This window comes from Aplidium turbinatum, chromosome 3 (assembly GCF_918807975.1).
Source record: "Aplidium turbinatum chromosome 3, kaAplTurb1.1, whole genome shotgun sequence".
NCBI classification, from domain to species: domain Eukaryota; kingdom Metazoa; phylum Chordata; class Ascidiacea; order Aplousobranchia; family Polyclinidae; genus Aplidium; species Aplidium turbinatum.
The window spans coordinates 18,933,301-18,944,356 of record NC_137474.1 but is presented as its reverse complement, the minus strand read 5'-3'; positions in this window follow the sequence as shown (position 1 = coordinate 18,944,356).

Sequence of the window (11,056 nt, the reverse complement as noted above, 5' to 3'; positions counted from 1 at the left end):
GAGAAGAATCTGCTTCTTCATCTGAATCGGAGTGCCATAAATCCTCCAAATCATCCGCCTGGCTTTCGTCGTCAGAATCCAGTAAAACATGTTGCAATATTTCTTCTGCACTGAATCCTTGCCTTGCCATGTTTTATTTAAAAGTGAAAAGGACGTAATTTTTTTATTAATGGCGTTGAAACACTAAAGAAAATGTATAATGAAACAAATTGTTAGTCACATAGAAACTAGTTAGAAAAAAACTGTTACACAGAATTATAAAAGTCAAGAATAAACCAAAACTTTGCAATATAATAAATTGTCAGACCGTTGTCAAAAATTGTGAAGTGCACTTTACATATTTACTGATCTTCTTCGTCGTATGAGCTGTTCTTCCGGACTATATGTTTGGGCATGATGTCATCAGCCACTCGACAGTCTCGTCATCCAGGGCTTTCAGTCCAAGCGTTCCATGTGGTGGTTGATGGATTGGGCAGTCATGGACGACATGATATTTATGTTCGATGACATTAATGCTTACTGATGATGAAACTATATGAATGTTATGGTTATCTATGGTGATTCAGATTAGCTTCTTGAGCAATGCTTCACGTTTATGATAAACTACACGTAAAAGGGAAATCCAACAGGCGTTTGCACAATTTCGTCGTTTAGCGACGTAGATTCGACGAAAGCAGCGTAATAATTAGTAGGCCTACCTGGTATCAATATTGGCTGTTTCTGCAATGTTGCGTTATGACCATGAACGCCATGTGGCTTGAAAAACAACATTATAACGCTGAATGAAACCATGTGCATGAAACTGATAATCTATCTAATAAAATTATCTCTGATGTAGATTCAACGATTGGGCAATGGTATGTCTCAACAAAATTACCAAATATTCCATCATTTTGACGGCTAGAATGCATTGTTAAACCTAAACCGAAAAATATAGATGCGCTGTTCATCCATAATTTTTGATATTTGTTTATATGTTTAGTGAAAATAAGCTGTCATTCTTGTTATTATATTGAAAATGAAAAGAGCAGTTTGCAAAACGTCTATATTACCATGAATGCGGTTTCATCTATTTTGATTGTCCCTTGCTGTAGGCCTACTCAGAGGCAAGTTGTAATTATCACAATCTAACTTTTCCCAACTATGAGCACTATATCTCGATGCGCATTTGTGTATTGTATGAAAATTTTGATGGTGTCCAAAAATCAAATATTATTTACAAAATAACTCGGTCTCTTAGAATATCCTCATATGTCACATCAACAAATACTTTCCTGACTTACCAATAGGCCTAACTAAGGTAATAAAGAAACATTCTACTAACGGACAGTTCAGTGACACCGGTAAATAAAATAATCCAAAAATTTGATATTTCTTGCAAATGCAAACAATATAAGTTTTTCATAACAAGATGAAGTTCAATAGCATTACAAGAATTCCATCACCATAATTCAAAAAGAACCTTTCCATTACTTGGGTTGACCCTTGCGATTACTCTGCATATGGGTTATGTTATGTACCACTATAGTTCACCGTACTGCCGATTGCCTAAAGCATGAAAAAAGTTGCATCTGTCTGCGGTTATAAGTTATATTTTTTTCTAAATTCAACTAAAACAGCTATTCGCATTATGAAACAGTTGGATAAGTGCCATAAATCAAACTATGGAATAAGTTTGTTTCCCTATAAAAACGCCTGCCTGCAAAATGATACCATGTTCATAAAAATTACTAGATGTACATAACGCAATATACTTTATGATATTATATTTTCTGATTATACATTTCCAGTCCTTGTCACAGACTGCATAATGCTCACTCATTCACTTTCAATGTAACTGAAAGTAGTTGTTAGATAAAACCTATATATCACACACGCTATCAAGTAAAAACGTTCTATTTTACATTGATTCGATTGGCTCAATATGAGATGGCTACTTCTAAACTATACTTATGAAGGCAGAGTCTGCAATTACTTGAGTTTTTGCAGGTGTTACCTACAATAAATAATGCGATTAATCGAATACAATTCTCACACAACTCGTGAATATGTCTAGTCAATCAGCGCTGACATAATGCTGGATGATGCATTATTGTTTATTGAATAATTTAGTAAATATGCGTAACTTTATCTGTTTGTTATTGTGAGACGAAATTAAGAAAAATGGAAATAGAAATGGATAAAATAAAGGTATTTTTATTCAATGTAAACGCGCTGCCGCGTGTCATTATTTAACTAAAATATCTCTCGCCGCTAGCCTACCTCGATTCACCGTTTTCTGACGTCACGTCCATTCGACAACAAACGATTTCTTTCATGCATTCTCAGTTCAGGTTGGCAGTTACCCGACTTTCCGTCGATTCAACATTGCAAGACGTCGACGTCGCATAAGTTCATATCTTTAGTTTGGTAAACGGAGATAATATTTCATTGTGACATTGCTATGTAAACTTATATATTTCACATGAGACAACTTGACAAGTAAATACACAAGTTTTCACAATTTATGACGAGTTATAGCACATGGAAATGTTACGCTACAATTGCTTTGCGAGGTAGCCTACTGCATTGCGGTTTAGTTTATCAGTGACAGTGAACCTGGTACAAGAAGCCTCGAATATATTGATCCAACTAAGCCGCATCACGTATAAACGTGGTGGAACGATCGTCCTTTTCACAAAAGCGTGATGTTCTGGTTTATCCTACACAAATGAGAAGCGTATTGCATTTCAAATCTTTACATGTCGACTTGGAAATAAATGTTTACAAGTATATGTGAGAAGCTTTGGGAACATCGACGCCTTTTTTGCTTTTGATAGTGTGTCGGACAAAAGAAAAGATTTGAAACCAAAATCATAGTATGTTACAGCGCAGCTTCTACAGTAGCTAAATTTCTAATTATTCAAAAAAGCGTTGTGGCCCAAACAGAACAATCTAAAAACAGTCCACAACGTTGAATATGTCACAAGAAAGGAAAATGCAATCAAAAGAAACAAGCCGATCACTTTCAATAGTTATCTCACATTTTACATCAAATCTACTCCAAATGACGCTGAGTCATTGCAATAACGTTGTAGCCTATGCTTTCTTTGATTGAAAGGACATCATTGTCTGCGAAAAACAATTGTCGCTCTAGATGTATTGGCACCAAGTCTTATGTTTAATTTTACGCAATTTCAACCGCAAGCGACGGTAACTCATCGTATCAAAGTTGAAGCTTTTCTTGTATCGACGTCGCTTATAAGCTGTGGTGAGAACAAAAGATCCACGCATACAGCCAATTTCCTTCACGCTGTGAAGCAGTTAAGATTAACGAGACATGGGCCAAATTAATTACTTTCATCCAGCTGGTGGGAAAATTTTGAACAATAGAATATGAAATATTTCAGAGGATGTGCTGAGAAATGCCTTATATCTCTCAATTTATAACCTTTATTCGCTCAATATTTCAGCTCAATAGAGGTGAATGAAAGTTAGGAAAAGTCAAGAAATCTCGTAGTCGCAGCCTCAGTGATTTTAGAGATACAACTGTTGATGCAAAAAAAGTTGAATTGACAGCCCCTCCCCAACCTTCAAAGAGTTAACGCCACACCTGGTAGGCCTACTGCTTCTAACACCACCGCCACCAGACTACTTGTGTGACTGGACGCAAAGAAGCTTGAGCGATGGAACAAAGCTGTTCAAACCATCGAAATCTCACACTCACCCGGCAAAGCATAAAGCATCATCAATAACCTCAATGGGCGCTTAGCAAACTCTCCTCGTTTCTGCAAATGCCATCGCTTTCCAGCTAGTGCAGATTGGGGTCTACAAGACAAAGGACCGCAATGCATCCCGCCTGTCGACAAGGAAGTATCTCCTCTGTGGTTAGTGAAAACACGGCAACAAGATACAATCTCTGGAGATTTGACTACCGAGGAGTTCACCACCGCCCTCCTCTAAGTGAAACCACACAAGTCCCCAGGGCTGGATAAGATCTGCCCTGAGATTGTGCTCCATGTTGAACTTCTGGCGCTATCTTTTTAGATCTCACAGCTGCCTACGTTTTTCTGCCCGGAGGCAAAATAGCTTGGGGTGACACAGATAGCTCACATATCGCCACCATTTCTTGTTACTGCGTAACAAACTGACATTGCCACTTGAACTCCTCAACCGATTGACAGGCTGCAGCTGGGGAGCGAGAGCTACTTTGCGTATTACTGCAGCCTTAGCCCTTGTCTACTTTTTAGCAGAGTGCTGTGCACCTGTTTGGTACACAATGCTCACTGCCCCAACAGTGACACTACCACAATATTCCCATTCTTGTTGGCATCCAACCTGCTAAACTTCGTCGCGAAGAAGCAACTTTGTCTCTCGGTCGACTGACATTCAAGCCCAACCATCTTCTCCATTCCAAGATTTCTAGGGGAGACTCAGGTAAGTTGGCTCACTCTAAATAATTTTTTAACTGCAATAGTTATTGTTAAGTATCGTACGCATACTGTTGAAACTATACCTTATCACCAGCTTGGGAGGCTCTAGCATGTGAGCACAATTTTTGTATGAAAAATTATGATTTTTGAATATTTTGGATTTTAGAATTTTTAATATGTCGAGTGAGTTTTTTCTTACTATATGAGAAAGGTTATTATTTAGTGAGTGCAGCGCTAGAGTGGTTATTAAGGCTCACTTTGACTGTGAAACCGTTGTTAGAAGCTCGATAGTTTGACACAAATTTTAATTTTTACAATATTGTTATTGGTATCCATATTGGTACCGATATTGGTACCCATGCAAAAATGGGGTTTGTAGCCTATTGCAAACAAGGTCCTACCTATCAGTATGATTAAGGTGACCAGATCGTTAGGAATAAAGGCTTGACGTTCCAACTACATGATGTTTTTGATACAACCTTTGTTATTTTCGAAAGCTTATTTGGTGTAGGCTATTCATGTAAAAAAAAGTTTACTGAGGTAAAATACAGCATTATAGCCTAATAGTACATTATATTATAAACCATACATGAATGCATAGGCTACATAGAATAAATTATGTACGGTATGTATGCCTCTATAAAACCAAGAAATAATTAGAAAGAAAATAAAATTGGGGAGAAAGAGAACTTTTCTACTGTTTAATATACCGTAGATGGACATTTTGCCCACGAGGCCAACTTACCTTCCATGGTGGGCGAAATTACCCGCACAGGAAGGCAAGATGGTCCATTTTATTTTATTTTGGAAAACTTGAAAAATTATATACCTAAGAATGTTTGTTTGATGCAAGAATATGTCCACTTCTAGAGTGATGAATTCTCTACTCTTCAATAGAATTCGCTTTAACATAATTATGTTTTGTTATTAGCTCACAAATTCAATTTTTCATTTTGCTGGGCCAACTTACCCGAGTCTCTTCCTACTCCCCCAAGAGAGCACTCCCGTCGACTGAAATCAAGAAACCCATTCGTGCCAGCCGCTCAATTTCTGATGAACGAAGCTGATAGACAAGATACCTCTGCGGCTAATTGGGCGGACCATAAATGGAAGCCTCAATGGAAATACCACCAGGTCCCATTCGTTCATCCCCGACGCCAACACACGTCCCATTGACCTGACACTACAACGACAGGCATGGGTGCGTCTCAACCGTCTCCGAACGAGCGTCGGACATTTCCGCTTAACCATGCACAAATGGGGAATAGCCTCTTTCTCTTTCTGGTGCCAAGGAACAGACCACATCATCATTGACTGTACCATTTTCAAGCCACCTAACTTAGTAGAAAGTCTGCGTGTCTTGGATGATAAAACAAAAGTCTGGCTGCTCTCTATTAGCTTTCCACTGTAGTCCGAAAACATCGTGAATCTGGGGTGGTAAAAGGATAAACTCTCGGCCTCAGAGGCTCACACGACGAAGAAGCATCAACTTGATGGTGATAGTTTCACCCAACTACTTCTGCGAGGAATCTTTTTCATCTCTAAATTTAATTAACACAAAGCCAAGAAATCTGATTGATGCCTAAGCAGAGCTATGTGTTTCTGCAACTTCTGTGATGCCTACTTTGCCTGGCATCCTACTGGTAGCGTAACAGGAGTAAATTTCTCACTAACATTGATTTTGTATGTATATAGATTGATATTTTGTTGTTTGATTTGATTGCAGTTTTGATGTAGTTTTCGTTCTAAAAGCTTATGCTAAAACCTATTATTGCGGTACGATACGAAAAACTTGGCTAACAAAAGATTACAGATGATAGATTACTAACAAAAACTATTTGACACACAAAGCACTTAACATCTGTTCAAAATGCAAACTGAATTCTCAACTGGATAAAATTCGATCAATTATAAAGCAAAATGGCTACCCGGACCACGTGAATACCACAATCTCTAAAACCATTTGCCAATCATTGTCGTTGCCACAATTCAGCCCACAAAAATGCCCAGTTTACATGAAACTGCCGTGGCTGGGCTCTGTTTCCAGAAAATTTGAAAATCACATTTCTAAAATCGTCAACCAATGTTTCTTTGAGATCAATCCACGGACATTCTTCACGACCAAAAAAAAATTTCTGTTCTACCAGCAAAAACTGCTTGCCTACCATAAAATTCAATAACGTAATTTACCAATTTAAGTGAAAGTCGGTACGGTACGTAGGCTGCACGTCCCAACGCTTGGAGGAACGAATCAAACAGGATGTCCCGAAAATAATTAGAGAAGGAAACAATGCAAGAAATTAACCAAATCGTACTTGTAAAACTGTAAATGACAAAAGTATATGTAAAACAAATTTGAGAATAAGGTGATTTTCTTGAATCATAGACAAATAAAACCTAACCATAAGACTCTCGAGTCTCGATCCAATCTTATGCCAACAAAATGAATTCGTTTATGTCTTAAAACTGCCTCGTTAATTTTGTATTATGCTGAATAGCCAAATTTGCATTTCGTTTTTCTTCTGCTATAAACATTTCACCACCTTTAGGCTTATCTTATTCTGACGATAGCTTTTGAAGAGAGTAAGACGAAAATCTGCAACTTCTAGCTGCCATGAGCAACATTCTACTCGCAACTTGTCAATCCCAGATCTTGGGCTGCCTGAAGAAATCCCATTATCAATCACATACCATCCGTTGGCTTGGGAGACAGGAGATGACTGAGTTGGTTCAGCTCTTTCTTGCAGTCTAGCAGCAAGGACACCAATCGATTGTTCCATCGAACGGTTGCAGTCGTGCTTGTAATTAGCTCAACTTTTCCAACTGTACTTTCATTGTTGTGTCATTGGATTCTCTTGAGACGTCATAAAAGTCACTTGTGAGTTTATGAGAACATCCACAATTTGAAGATGCGCTTCGGCTGTTCATCAGTCAATCCGAAGGCTTCATTATTTCAAACTAAATAAAATGAAACTCAAAAGGCCGCAGATTACTTTCAAAGTTGTTTAATTATTAACGAACAAAGCTTGCTTTGTATTTTCAATTTTTCAGTTCTTTTGACAGTGGAGCCGGTATGACGCGCTACCTTCAATTGATTGGTTGCTGAAAGCGCTAGTGTAGCGGAGGATTAGAAATATCAGCGTGAGCAAAGGCATATTCATAGGTCAGAGCTGGAAGTTTTGATCGTAATTAAAAATTCCAGTTGGTAATAGCAGTGGTAGAGATGTGATAGGACAAGTAGAAATGAAAGGTCGCTTTCCAATGCTTTGCTTTCGATAACTTCTTCTTCCACATTGTACTTGTACACGTCAGTTGATTGGTCGTGATCACGGATTATAATGTGTTAAAAGTTACACAAACTAGTACGCATTATGTGCAATTGATTGAGTCTTCCATTTCTGAAATATGAGATAGCCTATCTGCTTTTTAAATTTTGTAAACTAAACTTTCTACAACTTGAAAACACATCGTAGCTTTCTATCTAAAAGCAAAATAGGCAAGAACTATAAGAAAAAGCAAAGCTATTTCTAAATGGTTTGTTTTACTGTAAATAAAAGTTGTTGGATTAGAAAGTTTCAGAAGGCCAATACTGCGAGATTCAAATCTATGTGAGCGCCGAGCGGTATTTTGCGTTATTAACAATATAACAATTAACAAGCTTATTCAGAATTGGAAAAGATTAATTGCAACAAGCAGTAAGCGATTATTAGTGAAACTCAAATTGAATTAAATGCTGTACCTTTACCTGTTAGTGGTAACATCATCTGCTCTGCAAGTATTGTAGTGGCTGGATGTGTATTGCGTGTTCTACCACTGTCCTGCTTTTTTAGAATTTTGTTTGAATTCTTCTTGGCCGAGCATGTAAAAAACGTTTCTTTTTTGTTTCAGCAACATTGATTAAAATATAATTGTTTAAACCATCACAAGTTAAACTAACCCTTTCGTTTTGAACAAAACTCGAACCACACAAAAATATGCAGCTATCAGAACTTGAATTTCAAAACTTATTTTCTAGGAGTTTAGTTGAATCAAACCCAGTATAGGCTGACATTAAATTTAAGCTGAAGCCAACTTATGCCATTGTAGTGACCACTGACTAGTTTAGACTTCAATCTCAGTAGAAAAAAAAATGAATAAAACATGTAACCCAGTACTTTTCGGGTATGGCGTTTAATCAGTACAACTTCAATTCAAACTAACAAAAAGTTCATAAAAATCTCACGTTTGGCTTTTGTACTGTTGGTAAAAAAATATTTGCTCATTTTAACCAACTAAAAAAGGTACGTTCATTTTTCATAACTGTCAAGAGAGAATAATAATATTGGTGGTGTCAAGAAGTAACATGTGCCTCATTCAATCTGAACCGATTACAATTTCGTTGGGCAATGTTTTCTTAATTCTGCAAAGTTTGGGTGTTCATCAGGACAATATCGTTTCTAGCACTAGTTGCAACGTTCATCTGATGAAAGTGAAAGTAAAATCAATAACAAACAGGTTGATTTAAATTATTGCTTCACTAATGCTTCGCGGGAATCTTTTAGTTACTTTCAAATTTGTTCAAAACTTTTAAATCGTGTATTTCGCGGTCATATAAATCTCATAAATCAGTTTTTATACATGAAAGACTCATGTTTCAGCAAAAACATGATCTCTAAATAAATGTTTTGTTTTATTTTTGAAAAGATGAAACTAAATAGAGTGCTTTGGTAGTTTTTTATTAATTTCAATGCTTTACGGCTATCAGTTTCAGTCATGAATAGTTCAACGCGCACACAGTATCGGATTTTAGAAATAAATATTTTGGATGGGCGCTAGTTTCAACAAAACAACCATTTTAAGAAGCCATGTTTCAGTGTGAGCGTTGAGGCCCAAAGAACCAAACTGGTCTGTAAGGAGTTTGAGAGGCAAAACGTTTTGACAAATTTTACTTTGTTTTAATCGCTTTTTTATATATTATATGATTCAATTGTATTTTTTGTTGAAGACGCATAAATTTGCAATTGACAACATTCATCAAATTAAAACTAAATTTTTGCAGTTGGAGGACTAAATTTGATTTGAAACTGAAACTAAGTTTCAAATAATATTTTTTATGATTACAAAATGATTTCAATAATTTATTTTAATTTTATCATCAAACAGTGAAGTGAGTAAAGTGCCTTTCCTCTGACTCCGCTGGGTTTCAATGGAGTTTGACATTTAACTTTTCTAGCAATAAAACATCTCGGAAAGAAGGTACTTCAGTAAGATAACACGAAAACGTTCACAACATTTTATATTTTATATTTCTACCACGTTTATCAAAATTGGACCCAATTTTCGATTGTTAGAAAGCATTTAGAATATTGCTATCGAGGTGAACACGGTCTCGTTGTTGCAGACTATTGGCTTCTTGAACTAACAGTAGAATGCAGTCTTTTGTTTTGACAAATATTAAATTTTCGACACACTTGATTTGCTTTTTGACGACCCTCTATTCCTCTCGGGATGATAGCTGTGACTCATGAATATTTTATTTGAAGATGTTGAATTTAAATGATATTCCATTGCTTCTTGCGATAATTACAAGAGCTTCGCTTTGTTTAGAAAACACTCATAAAAGATTCAAGGATATATATATATTTCCAAATTCAAATCTTTCAAGTCGATTTGACCGTTTACAATGAGCTGATAAACTTTCCAAGCGTCGCGATGGTTGGAAACTTCAAAATAGTTGTCGAATTATCAGATAAGAGTGTGGTCTTTTAAAAATGGAATTCTTTGATGGCAGTTTCTAAACATCAATCATCAGTTCAATGTATCCAGACATAGCAAGAAAGATCATGCCAGCTTGATTATTTTCTGATCATCTCGTGGCAGAGAAATAAATAAAAAAACAAACAGTAAAGCACCAATGTTCTTATTAGCTTTCCAGATTATATCCTAAACAAGATCAGCGACATATCCAAAACGTGCACCATATTCTAATTTTTTAAATGGCTCAAAAAAATTTGCATGTAATTTGCATGTAAAATTTGTTTGTTCCTATTTACAGATGCATGCATAATCACCTGGAAAAGAAACACAAAAGTAGGCTATAAATAAGAACTAAAGTTATAACAAAAAAAACTTATAATAAACTATCTTATAATAACTTAGTGAGAAAAAACGGCCACGCTGACAGACACATGGTTCGTTAAATGATAGATCTTCAAAAGCATGTATCATGCAGTCTATGCATGTATCATTTTTTCCCTAATTTATGTGATCGATGACTTCTCAAAGTTGCTTTAGGGATACATAAATTCAACGATTATTTTTTAATCAGATCTTCATAGCACTTTTTCTGTATACCCATTGGACGCTTACTTTTCAACACTTTAGAGTTTGAAAAGTCGTTTGATGATTTGTTTTGATAAACTATCGATTTAAAGCTAGGCTGATAACCTTTTTTCCCCAGCGCCCCTTTTCAGAGATTTTCATAGTCTGGCGCCCACCATAATATAAGGGCTGTATAAAAGATGCCGAGTGATGCAGTAAAGTTGTATCAGATAATGAAAACTATATAAACATCACATCAGATAAGGTGCTCTAAACATCATATTAGGCTATGAACATTCCATAAAAGAATGCTTTTTATAGATCTGCCAGCTAGGTCTATGTAG